The following is a 16,091-nucleotide window of genomic DNA, read 5'->3' as shown; positions in this document are numbered from 1 at the left end:
GTTGATCTATCCCAGACCGCTGTTGTCAAAAATCGGGAATAATAAAACCCCGCGGAACGATTCGGAAAAGTAATACATATGATTAGACAAAAGTGACGCTTGAGCCGGTACGGAAGACATTGTTAAATGCTTTCGGGGATGTCATTTCATTTTAATAGCTTCTTGTAACAGGTAATGAACGATCGTGGGTCGTAGATGTTTGTGGAGTACGGGGCACGGTGGCCTTAGAGCGACTGTTTTTGCTTACAAAAAATTCCACGCGTCATAATCATGTGTCTCACACTTAATTGAGCACTTACTGTGAAACAGATCTATTTCATGTGTGAATCTACAGTAGTGGTAACCGTGATTACCTCTCACTCCAGCAGGCCTGGGTTCAAATCCATCTGTTTTGAATAGTAGTGTGATTCAATGTGCAATACACTTACATTGATAGAGAAAGATTATCAACATTTCAAAGTTACAAACACTAGAAATCAACGTGTAGAACACATTGCACCATGGTGCAAAACACTTAAAATAAATGTGATTATGCATGTAAAAATCAAGTGCTTAAGCACTTCGATCAGACGTGCGAACTTTTTTGAGTGTACTGAGCAGAAGATCGTGTGTTAGAAACCAAGCCCCTTTACATTACTTAGTTGATAGGGTCGCGTCATTTGCTTTCCATGCTTTAAAAGATCGCATTACTTTCCAATGTGAATCCTGATCTAATTCACCCTTCCTACTAACAAAAACGTTCTTCCCGTGACACCCGGGGAGATGTAGAGGTATACTCGGTCTCAAGGAACAACGGGTGTCGAAATAACAATCCTTTCCCTCTCCGATGAACGTAAGGACGTAGCCGGCGCGGTTGACCTCAACAATAAGGATTCACCGGATTTTACACACTGAGAATGGAATGCTAATTCCAAGTCCTTTCATATGGTTCTTAGTTTAAATTTCGCTAAATCTGGTCAATGACGGAGTAGCAACTACTGAAATGTATGGTCGTCAATGCTCATGCTCAACTTGATTGACAATTCTGGAAGCGTATAATTTCAGCTGCGAAAGCCTTATGAGCCAACTTCAAATGTTTGATGCGTTAACTGCAGAGAAAGGGTGTCCACTCAATTAAGAAAAACAAATTCTCTGATTTTCCAATCAATTTTCAAGAAAATTCTAGGCATAGAAAACCATCCAATTGTATTTTAATTCATAAGTTTTAAACATGGTAAGGTTATGGTGTTCCATTAGTAGTCGGGAGTTACCTGCCTCCCTGACGGCGGTAGCATTGGTACTCAGTACGGAAAACAAATCAAGGAAAAAAACTTTAGGCGAGTGTATGGTCCGTTCTTATCTCAAATTACTCCAAGTCCAATTCCAAAAGATTCTTTCATGAGAATTTTGAGAAGAATCTCCAAATAATTCTGATGAAGGATCTCACTGAATTCTGAGGTTTTTTTTGGGAAGAATACTTTCTGAGCTTCTTAATACTTGGCATGGGATGTCTCAAGAATATTCCAAGGTTTAATTCCCTTGACCCGTAACGTGGGTAGATCACCTTTTTGTGGTACGTTACGGGATGTAAGATCTACCACCGATTCCTAGTCCTAACTTCTTCAAACTAGGGGAACAGGATTTTTCAGTAATCAAAGGAGCACATCTTAGTCCTTGTTACTTTTTATGCCTTGTTGATAGTGATAAGTCCTCGGGTTGCCTAGACCGAGGATGATCTTGAAACAAGGAAAAAAATGAGTTAGTTAGTCTTTACCTATGTGATTCCTAATCTTCTAATCGTTGTTCCCTAGTTTGAAGTGGTTAAGACTAGGGTTCTGATGCATGGTCATTATCGGTGTCATAGCTTGTTTTTGTTGTTAAGGAATCCAATTTTGACTGACAAAGGGGCGCGCCTTTCGAGGGTGTTCCAACTCCGAAGGGTATAAATAGCGGAACCTTTCAGTTAGAATCGATTCCTTGCGATGAAGGCAAGAATGACAACTGTATCAAAACCGAATACTTCATCATTTCTCAATAGTGATGGAGTAATACGACATGCACTAAACTAAGGACACGGGATATACTACAATAGATCAAATTACTGGTCGCAGTGGTGTTATGTCCCGAACAGAGGAAAAAAAAAATTCCCTTGACGAGAACTATCGAGAAAAATTTACACAGCCTACGAATGAAAACATAAATCCCGTTTTTTAGTAGCACCACAACCTGTTTATTGGTAGCTCTTTTAGGACAAGTCGAGTAACTTGTGGAATATGTTAGTTTTATGGATTAAGTTCACAAATACAAAACACATGTTAAAGCCTTCTTAGTTCAAACCTCCATAGCTCCGAAGTCACAATTTCAACACTATGCTGACTATGATTCAAATTTACCTAAACTGCTCCGGCAATCATCGGTCATGATTTAAGCCGCTTGTCCGCTGCTCACAAATGCCTTTATGATAAATTTCATTTCAATTCCTTTTAATAAACCAACTAACAGGCACTTATTTAATACACCATTAATCAAAGCAAATTTCGCAAAACCCGTTCTACTGCAGTAGCAGTACAACTAATAGAGGCAACCCATATGCAATGCACTGCAGACATACATGTGCCATTAGGGAACAACCCAGAAACGTACAACAGCCCACATGAGAATCTATTTCCCGCCGCATCATCGACAGTTTTCTGCCATAAAACATCATAAACGATACATCATTTTTTCCTGGCGAGCACGCTTCGCCCATCTCCCCCCATGCTGCCACATTTTTCCCGGACTTTCAATTTGCGAACAATTTACGCTGCTGGCCGAGCCTAGCACAGTAGAACACAGACAGCAATGAATGTCCCTCCGCCAATCTGGTTCAAATATATGGGCCAGCCGTGTGAGCGCAGAGTAGTGGAAACAAGTGGACCGCACAGCAGCAGCACATGTTCCGCATCCATCATCGTCGTCGACCAAAACGCCATGGTGAAGAAAATTAAAACATTAGACCAACTTTGCGATAGATATGTTCCCTTCCGTTCCCGTTCCCGTTCCCATTAGAAGTACAAATTGGACAAATTTAATGCTCTCGACGAAAGAATGACGTTTTTATAATGAATATAATTTAAACACTTCGGGGAAAAAAGAGGTCAGATGAAAAATGTTGTCGAATTTGCAATTAAGCTAAGCAAAAAAAAATCAATATGGTATCCTCAAAGCAACAAACTTCAGTAGCTTTGCTCCTAAATTAGTGCCAATCATCTACTTCTGCATCATCACCACTGTCTTTAATCAAGGCAAACGGGCGGCTCCTCGGCCATAAACCAAACAATTCTAGATTGACGAACGCGACGATTGCCTCCGCGATCCAATTAGGTCCAATTTTATATCCCCGTTGGCTGATGGAGCAGGAAGATTGCTGTACCCATCCTGTACCATCGACGTTGACCCTTCAATGAATAGCCTCGCTCAAACCCTGTGAGGAACCATCAGAACGGGTCGTCCGTTGTCGTAAAAACTCAACGATGATTCATCCTCGAAAAGGGTGCTCTCTCTTGAACAGCCAGTTCTGTTTGTCAAATAATGCTTAAAGCAGGCCAATTTGTCGTTCATTATTCATGAGAAAACCTTCACCTTGTCGCGCTACGGTCGATACTCGGATTTGTTTGCCTTTCTCCGATTGTACCTATACTATAGGATCCTTTCTCTTTACAAAACGACCGGGGAGAGCTTCATCAAAAATTCCAATCAATTGCGAACGAAACTATTTCCATCCGGTTCATTTAGCTCGATAGCGTATTTTGCCCGAAAAGGCCGAAATAGTTCACAGATTAAACAACTCGAACGGAAGGCCTACAAGGATAATCCACTCCATCGATTCCGTTGATTGCGGATCGAACCGGGAATGTGGGTCATTTAGAGCGGCGATGCATGGATGTACGTGAACACTTATTAGAATAATGATTTGGACATCGCTTTTTACCCCTTTTGGAGATTTACATTTAGATGGCATTCGATACAAAGGGGTAGAGAGTTTTTTATGAGGTCGATCTCCATCGGCATATAGATAATGAAAATGTACCGAATGTACATCAACGGATCAAGTCAATTCAAACCAAGCTTCTTTTCTAACTGTTGCACTAATTTTAGATTGAGTTGAGTAGGTTAGCTATATCAATACTTCAATACTTCAATGCTGGTATTGTTGAGTCTTCTATTGCAAACAAGTTAACATTTCGTTAATAAATGGCGGGTTCTTCTCCACACTCATGGGGCACCCTTCAGGGCGACGGCTTCTTCCATAGCAAATCATAAGATCATGGTTTGCTGGAAGGAGATTCTTCGTCTGTTCCCGGTGGGCTTCGCGTGGGCGTTTTTGGCCTTTTATACAGCGCCAAGCTGAATATGATTTGTTAGTGGGACTTGATTAAGTTGTCCTGATTGGATTGCCCATTGCTATGTGCAGGCACCTTGCTACATAAGTGGTAGTCTCAATCACCATCATCATCATCATCATCATTATCTTTTGAACTAATAAATCTATATACTACCAAATTAGGTACCTTTTTTAAACGATTTCAAGGTAGAATCTTTCCAAAAAGGTCATTTATTTATTACCAATGTGTCATTTTGTACGACAGTCGTCACCGGGTTTTAACTGTGATATCAACACACGATCAAAGTGTTCGCAATGATCGTAGTGGTTTTTAGAGATATGAGGGGTTCGGTGGCCTAGTAGCGACGTTTTTTCTTTCTGCGTAGTAGGTAGTGAGTTCAATTCAATTCATTTCAAACAGGGTGACCAGTGAATTTTCATTTTGAAATCCCCGGTTTTCCCGGTTCATATCTTAAAAGTTTCCCGGATTGAACAACGAAATAAAACATATTTTTTTATGATAGTTGTGGGAAAATTATCTTCAGAAGCAAATCTGCAGGAAATAATTGATTAAGTTGATAGTATAATTTAAGTCAACGGGTCACTAAATTTACTCAAAGCAAATCATTACTCTTTCGAGATACTTTGAAACATAATGTTTTATACTTTTATTAGCTCGTTACCTGAGAATCCTGAGAGCAACCCTGGAATTTTAAATAAAATTCAAAAGGAATCAAAGTTTTAATTTCAAACAATACTGAGCAGGATTCCTACATAATTTTGCAAGGCGAAGATCTGCGCAGAATTCGAAAATTATTCTGATATAAAGTCCTAAAACATTGTTAGATGAATTTGGAGGGATTTCTGTGGAGAAGAAATTCCTGTGTGATTCCAAGGAGAATTGTGGGAACTGTGAGGAAAATGACAGATGAATTTTAATGAGAATTAAATTAGACTTCAACAAGAAACATTATTTCAAGTTAAATTTAAATTAAAATAATTTTTTGAGAAAAAATTACAAGGAATCAAATTCTTAGAAAGGGTAACAATGAAATACCAAATAAAATTTAAAATTTCTGTTTTTTTGAGAGTTCTCTGCTTAGTTTACGAATAATTCCATGATAATTCAAAGCAGACGCCCAAGTTAATTCTGAATTCATATTATGGGAATTGTGAATAAAATTGCATGTTTATTCAGCCATTCCATAGCAAAACGATATGTGGTTCTCAGAATTTCCCAAAAAAATGTAGTTTTGTTCCTTATCGAAAAATATTAGACCCATATTTTTTTTTTATTAGGGTGACCATTTTCGTGTTAGGGTGGTCAAAAAATCGTTTTTTTTTTTCAAAAATGCCTTTGCACTTTACATTGGGAATTGGAATCGGGCGAAAAAGCTATTTTTAACATTGCTTAGTGATCAAATCCTAAACTGATGGAAATTGTGCAACTAAAAGAGCAAGTCGTTCTTTTGGTAAAGGCTCGTTCACTCTGTTTTATTGGTTTATTCTGAAATGCGGACATGAAAAATTTGTCCGTATGGTAAGGTTTATTTATTTTTCCCGGATCTTTCGTCGAATTCCCGAGTCTTATCTGGTTTTCCGGTTACTTTACAAATTCCCGACTATTTTTCGGTTCACTGTTCAATGTTTTATCGAATAGCAAAATAGTATCAAATTTTACTATCTACTTCTTATTATGATATTGGTAATTTGTGCGCTATAACAAGTAAATAGCTTATTCTGATATCATTTGATATTTTGGTATCATAAATTCAAGTGCTAATTTTGATATGATAGCAAAATAAGCTATTAATAAGTCATTGAATTGATCAATTTAAACAACATATGATGGTCTGTTCCCCTATTTTAATATTCAAAATTCCCATTGATTTGATATTCTCGTCTACTCGGAAAGGTAAAAAAAACCCTGATGAATCGATTTCTTGGACTTTTTTTTCTCAATAAAACAATATTCCATAGTGGGATTTTAGCGACATCCACTTTGATTCATTTTGCTTCAAAATTATACACAAGCATTTCCGAGCCGGAACGAATATCTCGATGTCTTAAATTGGTATGGATTAGCCTTAGTCAAAGAGCTACAAATATGTTCAATTTTACAACAATAAAATACCTAATTTTTGGAAGCATCTGCCGGAAAGTGAGATACTAGGTCAAATTGTTCGAAATAATAGCAGTTTTATAAATTTGCGTTTCAGCTCAATTTTGAGATTTTATATTTAACCTTTCTCAAAATTCAAACAATCCCCACCAAATTAACAAATGTAGGGGAAATGTCTCTAATTGTTGGCCTATGTATCTAATATAAGGCTTATCGCTAAAAATCTGCTATTTATCAATTTTATCTAGATGAACGCGTTATTGGGACGTTACTAATGAATATTTTTGATTGCTATTGAAAATTTAGTCGACTGCTGAATTTATGTATGGGCCCAAATTAGGGACACTTAGGCCGAACATTACCTGCATTCCCGCTACATAATAGTTAAAAATGTTTAAAACATTTTCAGTACATACATTTTCGAATAAAAAATTGGTCGGAAAATTTTACCTAGTACCTCACTTTCCGGCAGGTGCTTCCAAAAATTAGGTGTTTTGTAACCGTAAAATTGACCATATGTGTAGTTCTGTGGCGTACGTTTCAGCTCAATTGATCTGAAAAGAATAAAGTTAATCAATGTCAAAATTGATAATTTTTGTATGAAAATCGGTATGCGCTGCCATTATATCGAACAGCACTGTACATTCAATTACATTCTTGTTAACTTTTTGAGATTGAAGAGAAAACTTGATTTTTAAACAACACGACAATGGTGTTATTGGTTTTAGATATCTTTATTAAGGAGACTTTCAGCCATAGGCTGATTCGTTTCCGGTATGGCATTATTTTCAATATCTCAGAATCAACAAAAACCGTAAATTTTCAGGATTCTGACAAATTAAAGATCTGAAAAATTTTGATAAGAATGCCAAATGAGTTTTGAAAAGAATTCTATTCCTCGAAAATTCATTGTCATTAGAAAGTCTGAGTACAATTCTAACGAGCGGCGCCGGTGGTGTAGAGGTAAGCGTGATTGCCTCTCACCCCAGCAGGCCTGGGTTCAATCCAAGTCGGCGCCGCCGGGATGTTCTGAGGCATAACTTCTCTGATCACGCCTTCCTTCGGAAGGGAAGTAAAGCCGTTGGTCCCCGGTTCATGAGTTGATGGGTCGTTAGGTAGGGTCCAGGTGTTGGAGCTGCCTCCCTGGCGTCGACAGCATTGGTGCTCAGCACGGAAAACAAGATTGATGGAAAACAAATCAAAGAAAAAAAAACAATTCTAAAGAAATTTGACTAGAAGTCCCAGGTAATTTTGAAGATACTATTATCAGATATGGATATAATTCTGACACTCCCAACAAGCAATTGAGCTGATTAAAAACTGAACAAGCTATTTTTTGGTACAGAAACATATTTTTTTCCTGAATAAGTTCTTATTCAGCTTTCAATGTTTGGTGGGATACTAATCAATCAATCAATCTGAGACTTCTAAGGATAGCTCCAATTGAATTTCGATAACAATACCAAAAGAACATAATGCTGAATATTATGTCAAAAAACCATTGCAAAATTCTGTTTCATAATAGTTTTAAGGAATTTTCGGTGAGGTTTGTGAAGGAAACTTTGAGTATTATTTCAAAAAAAAATCGGAGTTAAGTTTCTTGACATACTAAGGAGACTTTCGTAACAATTCCTAACACGAATCCAAGAAAATTCCATGAGACTCTCACAATGCCATTTTGAGAAGAATTTCACGAGGGAAATTCGTATGCAATTCTGATTTGAAATCCAAGGAAATTTACGAAGAATACTGAATGCAGAGTGATTCAAAATCACTGTCACCGATTTCACAAATATGCAATTCTCTGTGGGTAAAATGGGTATATGTTCAAGTAGTGTGTACAAATATCAGCTTGTATTGATAGTAGGATTCGAAATTTTATTCGTTTTAGATTTCAAGCAGCCATGGACGTGAAAATGGAGCATGTCATAAATCTGTATAAATTCGTGTGTTATCTTTTAGAACCTGAAATCTCTTCGAACGAATGAAACATTTATTTTTCTCATCATTATAGAGGTAAAAAGGAACCATACGTGGAAAATCCGTTTAATATCAGAGCTTGGACGCATCGTCCGGACTCCAAAAGATCTGGAACTAAAACGTGCGTGCCAGCTGTGGTTCATTTTCTTGGCTGGTAATTAAAGGTAAAGGGAGAGAGATTTGAATTAAAGTATGCTTAAGGTTAAAAATCATGCAAATGTGCATTATGATTATTTTTAAAAGTGCCAGATATTCCGAATCACCCTGTACATTCTATTATACATACCAAGAGTTCTTTGATGAATCATTCAAGGCAATAAGATAAGAGGTAACATGAGATAAGTTCAAAAGAAATAATTCAGTTAATCCAGACATTGAAAATTGTACACAATCCAGAGACTTCTATAACAAATTTGAATATACTGGCCAAAGTGAATTGTTCAAGATTATGGGACCGGAAATTTCGGAAAAGCAGTAAGATGTATAAGATATCCATCTCAAACCCGTAAAAGTCCTCTAAGCGCCATACGCAAATTCAATATCCAGGACATGGATAAAATTGCTAGATTTTGTGACATGAAAAATAATCCAGGTTCAAAAATTATCAAAAATGTGTAAATGTTGGCCACACCACAAATCACGTGTCAGAGGCCTAGGAATTGTTTAGGATTTTTACTGGAATAATTTAAGACAAGTTGGGACGATCTTGGACTTGACAAATTTCTGAAACTCTGGGACATTGCAATTTATTATAAATATCAGACTTAATGGATTCAAAGTGAAATATAAGAGATATCGGACATAGAGATTTTAATATAAAAAAATGAAATTATATTAGACATTAAAAATATATTTTAAGGTTCCGACCAAACTCCCTATTCTTTTCCTGCCCAATTTGTTTGACTGCCTAAATACAATAAAAATAACCATATACATACACATACAACAAAAAATTTCGTCAAAAGAACTGATGTCTGTCTATGCCATTAATTTACCGATAACTCTATTTGCGTTGCCCCATTCCTGAGTTACGGTACCTTTCGATCGCCAAACACAGTAGTAGCACGCACGTCAAATACAAATTGATGAAGAGAACGTTACCTGGAAATACAAATGAGAAATTGATACATTAGTGAATATTAACAATATGTAAATTATGTATGATTATTAAAAACCTCAAGATCATAATTTACGCAGACGATATGAAACTCTATATGGACATAAAAGATTCTGATGGCATAGATACTTTTCATAATTCATACATTTATATTGGTGCATCAAAAGTTATTCGCAATCGAATGTAAAAAAAAAATGTAATTCAATCAGGTTCAGTAGAAAACGGAGTACACCCAATATTGTAGTCACTCTTGGTAATCAGCAAATAGAAAAATGCGAAAGAGTTAGAGATTTAGGAATTGTGTTGGATTCAAAATTAACTTTTGCTGGCCATTATAATGAAATAATAAACAGAGCAAATAACATGCTTGGATACATCACACGTTTTTGTTATAACTTTCGTGATCCTTATGCCATGAAAACATTGTACCTTGTATATGTTAAGTCAATACTAGAATATTGTAGCATAGTTTGGGCTCCTTTTTCGAGAATACATTAAGCAAGAATTGAATCGGTTCACAAACAATTATTGTTATATGCAGTGTTGGGAAAATATCAAAAATTCAAATATCACCAACGCCCAAGATCGCGCTTGATTTTCGTAGACAAAAATCAACAAGCAAACAACTGCGGTTGATTTTGCAAGCTGTGATGATATCGCAGCTCGGAATATCAAGCTAACAAAACTCACCAACTGCAAATCTCACCAAACTGTGGTGAGATTGAGTTTAATGATTTTTGCTTTACACCCGAATGCAGTCGAAACTTCCATAACGGTTTGCAGCAGTCCCTTCGCGTCTGCCATCGGTGAAGATTAAAAAGAGATAGCAAACTATGCTTTCTCTTTCTAAGAAAACGATGTGCAATGGAATCATTTTTGTATCGAGTCAACTCTCAGATTGATTTTTGCACGTTGTGAATAGTCTCGCAATTTCAATATCACGCGTGATATTGCGGGCGCATGAGAGCGGAAAAATATCAATTGATTTTTGATTTTGCCAACAGTGGTTATATGCACTCAGAAATTTAGGCTGGAAGGTATTCTCTTTGCCGTCCTACGAGGTCCACTGTATACTTATAAACATCCAAACACTTAAAAAGCGTCGTGAATGTGCAATGATCTCCTTCATTAATAATCTCATTGCACATCATATTGATTCAGCTGCTCTTCTATCTAGGCTAAATGTCTATACACCTTCGCGGAATCTAAGTAATCGAACTTTGTTTGTCACTAATCATTATCGTACAAATTATGCCAAGTATGGGCCCATGAACTAGCGAATATTAAACACAGCTAAATCTAGATTGGAATATTGCTACAGGAAATTAAAATTGGATTAAAATACTCACATATGTTTTTCACCAAATGTTACAAATTATTCTACATAAATTCATATAGGATAATTTAAGACACACCATGTAACTTAACTGTATAGCGACTATTACTGCATTAACGTTTATTGATGACCTACTAAGTGTTTTAGCGTTGACCATTAAGCTATTAAGCGTTAACAGTTTGTGCATTCCTACAAGTGTTACATTCCCCACGAAACAAATCTTAACATGACACGTCACATGCTTCTGAATAATCTTACGAAAACAACATTTATTAATGAACTATTTTGTCACAGCAATTTCAAGACACATTAACCCACGTCAGCATCGAACAAGCGAATTCTTCAAAAACAAACACCCCACTCGATCGGATTCCCTCCAGCATAATTTACGATGTTTGTTTTCATTTGGGGAAACCGAAACGATTTGTTCCTACCGATTTCACATCGTTACGCATCGGTCGGAGCTGCACCGTTTAAACGACCTTGAACCGAAACGTCGACCTCACAAGCTTCATCTTTCCCAAACTGGTGGGAGCGCTAGCTGTATGATGATCAAAAATCAATAAATTTTCACTCAATCTGAGCCGATCACCCGCAGTATCGACGATATATCGAACTCATAATGTGAAATCACATCCCGCAAGTTTATGGCCCATTTATAAACGTTTTAGCTGGTTTATGGATTTTTCAAACCCGCAAAACAATACGGACGCATGTAGGTTCGTCGTCGTTGGGTGTGTGACTACTCATCAGGATTTATTGTGCTCTTGTGGGACGCAGCCGAACGAACACCACTTGCAATTAGCGCGCAAATTGAATCAACTGGTAGGTGAGGATTTTCCTACTCGCATTCCTAGCTAAACCTGGGCAGACCATCAGGCGGGAGAGTTTATTTGCATATGAAGCTGATTGTTGTTCATAAACTGCAAAAATCGAGTAGAGCAAAACAATATAATATAATCCTATTTAATATTGGACGAGGCTCTGTTGGGAGGAGACTGTGGATATAATGTTTAATTAATGCTTAAACAACGAGTTTATCTGGCAGAAATTTATGAAAATATACGTGCATAGGATTCTACATACAGGAGAACCGCATTATTTGTTATCTACGGGAAACCCTTCATTGTAGTTCAAATGAGTTCTGACTTTTAGCATCGCACAATGGATGGACCGTTATTAATATCGGTGAAGCTATTCAGCAGCTTACCATAAAATAAAAATATTCCTGTATCCGGAAACATAGCTGCTCAGTGTTTATTTAATAGCTAGACGAGCGTAGCGACTTGTAATTGGAGCAAGGTAAATATCTGTATGTATCTTTTGATGGTTTCTCATAGAAGGTGCCTTTCAAATCATCTTTTAGTAGCTTTTTAAAGCTACCTTTTTAAAAAGTTTGTTTTTAGAAGCTCAGTTGCGAAAATTTGCTTGGCGAGTATATTATTTTCTCTTGCCAGTTGCTACGCTTCACTAACTAAAAAAACGTAGACTACGTTAGCTGTTCAGTGAACTTCTCATGCTTTCCAAGACTTTTATGGAGAATTGGACAAAATCGTGAGATTATTGAGGGGAAGCCTTAAGGGAAAGCTCACCGATCCGAAAAAAATAATTACGTATTGATTTTTTTTTCTAATTTTATTCAAAGAAAATTCACGTGCAAAAACATTTTTTATAAGTCATTATGGCATAAAGTTGGACTCAAAAAACATCGACTTTTCAATTTTGCTGAAAGGCCAATATTTTTTCATGATGAGATAGCAAAAATATTTTTACATGTAATTTTTGTCAAGAATCTAAGGAAGAAACTGATTTTCTTGGATTTTTGATAGTTTTTTCCAATATTTTTAGAAAAATAAAAACGTTATTTTTTTTTTTCGGGCCGGTAACCTTCCTCTTAAAGCTAAAGTTATTCTGATAAAATTTTGAAATGATCCTAAGAAAAACCTTGGAAAATATTCAAAAAATATCCTGAGATAAGTACCAAAGAAATAATTCAGTTATGTTTTAGAATACCTACACAGAAATTCAAGATCCAGGATTAGCATAAATTGTCAATATTCAGAGACTTTAAATTTAAAGATCCTGGATTAGAAAACTGTGCACTAATTTTGATGTGTAAGGAAAATAAGTAATTGTAGTTCTAGAAGGGAGACACTATGGGGGCTACACTCATCCTAGAGAGAGCTATAGCCCCTCCTAGCCCCCCGTAGTAGTTAGGCCAATGGTTAAATGTTTCCACTGCCAACCCGAGTAGACTACGAAACTCTTCTATTTCCATCACCAAATAAAAAGTGCTAAACGTTTAGCTTATATCCGGTGATTAATTACAGAACCAGTGTATTTTAATAAAAAAACTGAAAATAATTCTACGTTTTCTTGAAAAGTACGCACATGTTTTGACCTGGCTTTGAAATGTCAACTGCCAAGCCTTAAACGAGCCTAACCAGTATTTAAACTAATATCTTATCCGCTCAGCGTAATTTTCAACCTTCTAATACATTAATCACTTGGAAAAAGTCTGGCTCCAAAATCACTAGTGACAATGACACGAACCTAACAGCAATTCCCATTAGCATTATTAGGCACATCGTAGAAAATCCCCATGGAAAATCCTTCCAGTTTCGAAACTCAGTGCGCAACTACGATGCTCTCAGGGTGATAAATTATGTGCTACTTTGAAGGTACCATCCGCGGATTAATTACGTCATCATATACAGTAAAGGCAAGCAAGAATAATGAGCGCTGATTATAATTGATTTAAGCTTTAATTATCGCTCACCGACAACGACGGCTGGCAAGTGGAAGCTTTTCGGAAACGATGATGTGATAAGAGCGGGCATCCCGCGGAAATCAATATGTGTAATTCCCGACCCGTAGCCGAGACTCGGCTTCACGTATTTGCCAGCGAAATCAGATGGCAAACTCAGCAGCTTAAACAGTTGAATCCTATTGTGATGAGTTGAGCATAAATTTTAAATTCAACGCGATTGCTCACAACGTGATAGGGTTGGCAAACGTCGCCTAGGTACTTTTCCCCCTTCTGATCAGTAAAATTGTGCAAATTTAAGAGAACGTTTAAAATAACCTTTCTCAAAAGAGGAAAACTTTTGACTAAACTGCAATAGTAACCCTATGCGATCTCTCACGAACGAGGTCGTATAATTTTTGATGACGCCAACATCGAACGACAACTACGCTGACGAGGGTTGCCCTAGCACACTGAAGATGACACGTGCTTTATCAGCTTTAGCTGATCCTTCCTCCCATTCCCAAAGCCAGTTTGCGGATCGAAGCTTATCATCATTGCAGAACCGCGGCGAGTGCAGCTAAAAACGTGAAGAACGTTGCACCACGTGATTCCGTCCGGCGCCAGAGCTGTGGAGCAACTTAATTAAGATTGCTAGTGAGTGTGCCGGGAAAAGGGCAAACCGATTCACGGAACAAGCGGACGGACGGATGCTGGGAAAAATTTTAATGCAACCACATTTGAAACAATTTCAAAACGCTAGCGAAAGAAAATGTTCCTCCCAACTAGAACGAGAGAGCTCCTCATTATAGCCACCGGCATTTTCCGAGCATTGCAGCGGTTGAGAGCAATAGCGATGTATGCGCTGGAATTGGGTCACCCCAAGCAATGTCGCTCGATGTGGTAACAGAAATGGGAAATGTAGGTAGTCTGTGAAAGCCGTGAATCCTTATTGTTTAGCGTTTGCAATTTCTGAGCCGATAGAACTCAATCCTTTCAGAAATTCTGCAGGCGGTAAAAACAGAAGACGCTCAACGCATGACGGAAACAAGAGTTAGAAGGCATTTGAAAAGATGTGCAGCAGTGTTATTCCATTACAATTGATACAAAGGTCGCACAAACTATAAACTCAATATTATTCGTCATTCAGTAGCCAAACAGGACTTTTACGAAGTTTTCCAACATTAATTAATCTATATTCAGAAAAAAAACATTTAAATCAAATTTAAACCGTCTAACTCAACGATAATTCAACGTGGTCAGCTCTAAACATCGCGAACACGAGATATCAACCTGCTCCCAAATTTACTTTTAACCAGACTTTAGCTTCTTTTGTTCCCATATACATTGCTGTGTCGAGGATATCTTCTTAAAAGACAAGCATGGTGAATGTTTTGAACAAACACAATTTTCATATGGCAATAATTGATTAGTATGGGGTCACTTAAATAAACGTGATTAAATGAAATTTACATTTTGGGTTTTTTTTTCGTTTAGCGTTTTTTTTTTTATTATTATTATTATAGTCACTTTAACGCTCTTGGGTCATTCGTGATTTGTCCGGGGGTGAGATTTGAACTCGTGACTTTGGCGTGAGAGGTATGGATGCTAACCACTACGCCGGGGTCGCCCCCATGTTTGGCTTGTTTTCCGTCGATTTTGTTTTCCGTGCTGAGCACTAATTCTACCGACGCCAGGAGGGTAGCTCCCACACCTGGACCCTACCTATCGACCCATCAACTCATGAACCGGGGGCCAACGGCTTTACTTCTCTTCCGACGGCGATCAGAGATGTTATGCCTCAGAACATCCCGGTGGCGCCAACTGGAATTGAACCTAGACCTGCTGGGGTGAGGCACATTTTGATTAACCTACGACTGAATTTGGTATATTCAGAACCAGTTAAAATGCATTTGATCAGTCGTGAAAATCAAATCAGATTCAAGCTGAAAAACTAAGAAATCGTTTGAATACAGCGAAGTGTTTTCGTGTGAAAATCTAATGAGATTATCATTTCAATTTTGATTGCCGAAAACAGTCATTGCCCAGTCGAATCCGTCACATTATAGTTTTAAGAAACATTCTGGAGTCAGAGAAAAAATAGCATTTAATTTGACCACCGCAGCTCTAAACCAGACTTAAAATAATTGTCCAGATGCTAGACTAAGAAGATTCTAAACTAAGAATTACTTTCAGGATTCTAAACATGTAAAACATTGTACATAGTGAATCATAGAATTTTTCGAAGATCCAAGACTTGAAAACAATTTAAATTTAACTTTGTACACTTGAGGATTTGAAGAGAAAAAAAATCAAGGTAGACTTCGAAAATATGATAATTTTCACGCATCAATGGCTTAAAAAACTAACCTTTTATTTTAATTTTAAGACTCGAAAAAATTATCCAGAAATTGTAAACAAAAGTGCAATATTCGAAGATATTGATTT

The 16,091-nt window shown here is 37.1% G+C and overlaps 1 protein-coding gene across 1 annotated transcript in view; it reads right to left on the bottom strand.

Annotated features, from left to right (window-relative positions):
- Positions 1-16,091, bottom strand: part of Eip63E (cyclin dependent kinase Eip63E) — a 503,378-nt gene that overhangs the window by 414,609 nt on the left and 72,678 nt on the right. The gene's annotated exons all lie outside the window — the stretch shown is intronic.

This window comes from Ochlerotatus camptorhynchus, unplaced genomic scaffold (genome assembly GCF_037179485.1).
Source record: "Ochlerotatus camptorhynchus isolate MF236.1 unplaced genomic scaffold, CSIRO-AGI_Acam_v1.1 ptg000089l, whole genome shotgun sequence".
Classification (NCBI taxonomy): Eukaryota; Metazoa; Arthropoda; class Insecta; order Diptera; family Culicidae; genus Ochlerotatus; species Ochlerotatus camptorhynchus.
The sequence above is the reverse complement of the archived record's forward strand: the minus strand, read 5'-3'. Positions and strand labels throughout refer to the sequence as shown.